The sequence below is a fragment of the Dipodomys merriami genome, unplaced genomic scaffold (genome assembly GCF_024711535.1).
Source record: "Dipodomys merriami isolate MVZ:Mamm:240054 unplaced genomic scaffold, mDipMer1.0.p SCAF_16, whole genome shotgun sequence".
Lineage (NCBI taxonomy): Eukaryota > Metazoa > Chordata > Mammalia > Rodentia > Heteromyidae > Dipodomys > Dipodomys merriami.
The window spans coordinates 526,943-529,820 of NW_027202937.1; positions in this window are offsets into that span (position 1 = coordinate 526,943).

Consider the following 2,878-nt stretch of genomic DNA (forward strand, 5'->3'; position numbering starts at 1 on the left):
AGCTGACCCCAAGCACGGGCTCTTTTTCTTCTGTCTCAACCTTGAACTAAGAACTCCATGCCATTTTCACATTTTCTACATCACCATTTCACTAAGCAAGTCGCCTCTTCCTTATTTCATACTGTAATGTAGTGCAGCATTTAAGATTGTGGGTTGTAACTTCCTAAATTTAATTCCCACCTCTGCTCTATGCAAGCTGTGAGACTATGGACAAGACTCCAATCTTCTTTTTGTATTGAAATTTCAAAATAAAAGCAATGTAAATATAAAAGTCAAAGGCTGATAGAATCAAAATTTTAAATTAATTAAAATATTGAAAAGTTTTAAAAGCATTTCTGATATTTCATTACACAAAAAATCTGAAATATCTGCAAACATAATGGTTATATTCCTGATTGACGGTCACAATAAGCCTAATAGAGCCGGGCGCTGGTGGCTCACGCCTGTAATCCTAGCTACTCAGGAGGCTGAGATCTGAGGATCACGGTTCAAAGCCAGCCCGGGCAGGAAAGACTGTGAGACTCCTATCTCCAATAAACCACCAGAAAACCGGAAGTGGCGCTGTAGCTTAAGTGGTAGAGCGCTTGCCTTGAGCTGAAGGGCTGAGGGACAGTGCCCAGGCCCAGAGTTCAAGCCCCACGACCGACAAAAAAAAAAAAAAAAGCCTAATAGACACATACAAAAATGACTTGCATAATATTGACAAAATTCCAATGAGAATATTTCAATCAAATTCAGGACATTAATTTTAGGTAATATAAGTGTCTCCCAATCAAATTAGCAAAGTATTTTTATTTACTGCTTACAATGTACAACAAAACTTCTTAGGTCACTTGAGATAAGAGTTCTACACTGTAGCTCAAGATGTAACTGCTTTTAAAATTTTTCTGGAAACAAAGTAAGAATCAGAATGGAGCAACTAGAATCCATTCAATGGCTCCCTCTGCTGGGATATAATTTAGAACTGAAAGCTAACATATAGCATTTACTGTAGTAACTGCAAGGTATATTCAAGCCCTTGATAAGTCCTGTAATAAGCAAGGCCTTTTGTCAGTGTTTAAGAATTAAAGTACAGAACATTTCCATTTCCAACATACTGTCTTGTGTACATAGTGGAAACACTGTCTACAACTTGGAGTTGGGGTGAGGGGAGGGAAAGTAAGAGAAAATTGAGGGAAGGGGTAACAAGGTTGACAAGAAATGTGCTCATTACCTTACTCATGTAACTGAAACCCCTCTTGACTATATATATATGTATATATATATATATTTACATATATATGTAAATTAAAGTACATTTTTCCCTTGAAATATATAGGTTTATTTGTAGAAAAAGTTTCACATGGATTAGAGCAGATTAGCAAGAGAAGAAATAAAGAGCACTGATATAAAAGCACCTTTAAGAAACAAGACTCAGCAGTGTTACTCACTAGACACTATGTAGAAAATGAACTTGTGGGCAGGGGCAGGAGGGAAAACCTGGGAGAGAATGAAGAAAGGATTGACATTGTCCAGAAAGAAATGTACTTGTTACCCAACTTATATCAACTCTATAATAAAAATATTTAATAAAAAAAGAAGCAAGTCTGACTCAAGATTGAAGAAAATTGGAATGGGACTGGAAGCTTATTAAACATCAGCGTTATGGTGGGAGGGAGGGAAACAGGACGGACAGAGGATGGCTCCTTTCTCTCTTTCATTCTATTCTTCATGTAAAACACAAGGCCAAGATAAGTATAAGCAAAGGGATTACCTCCCCTTCTCTCCTCTTCTCATTCCCCTTCTCTCTTAATAAAAAAAGAAAGATAGATAGAAGACATACACACACACACACACACACACACACACACACACACACACACACACACACACACACGCATATATCTTTCTCATTGTTCTCTTTCTTTACTCCCAACATTTCTGAACATATTCTTTAAAAGGATTGAAACAAAGTTCAAACATGAGAAATTCTATCCAACACGATTATCTAGAAAAGAAAAGTGAGAAAATTAGGTGGAAAGTGGAACTTGGAAACAGGGATTTTCAAAATCTGAGGTCCATTGTTGGGGTAGAGGTGCAATTCAGAAAGCAACGTGATAAAGGAGTATCTACTTTCAAAGGTTCCAAGTGGCCTAAAAGGCCAAGTAATATCATTCCTGGTAGGACAGTGCAGTTATACAGTTTGTTTTGGCCTCAACACACTCGGGGTTATGGTCATGACTTAGCCATTTAATTTAATAAAAGCCTGCATAACTGATGAATCACGCTATCACTAACCCAGGACTGCCATAATAGTGAGCACTTTATGCATCACAAGGACTAAATTATGTACGGCGGGTATTTGACACAATTATGAGTCCTTAGTTAAATGCTCAGTAAGGGGTAGGCAAATTACCATTAGGAAGAAAACAAGGCTATCATATGACCGTGTCTGAGGCAGGAGCAAGCTGTGCTGGATGTAATGAGCTTCCCTGGGGTAGAAGTGAGGCCACACTGTCTCATGAGTTTCTTGATGCTACCAAGGACACGTTTCCAGGTAACCCTGGCCTGAGAAGGATCTAAACACAGAGTCACCCTCAAGGAGTCTTGTTTTTATTCCAATGTGGTCTACATCAGCCAGTCTTTTCCTTTCCTTAGAACAAGCACTAAAACTTAGATTTTCCTCTGATCTTTGTGGTCAAGCTTTTGTAACTGCTATAAGAATAATAAGCAAGCAATAATTTCTCTAGGGCAAAGTCAAGTGTACCCAGTCTAGACGAATCCAACCATTGCCTTTATGTCTGTAAATAGGGGACACTATTTCCAGACCTAGAAAGGAACCATCATTTCCATGATGACAAGGGTAGAGAGCAATAAAACATGACTTTAACTACCAGGC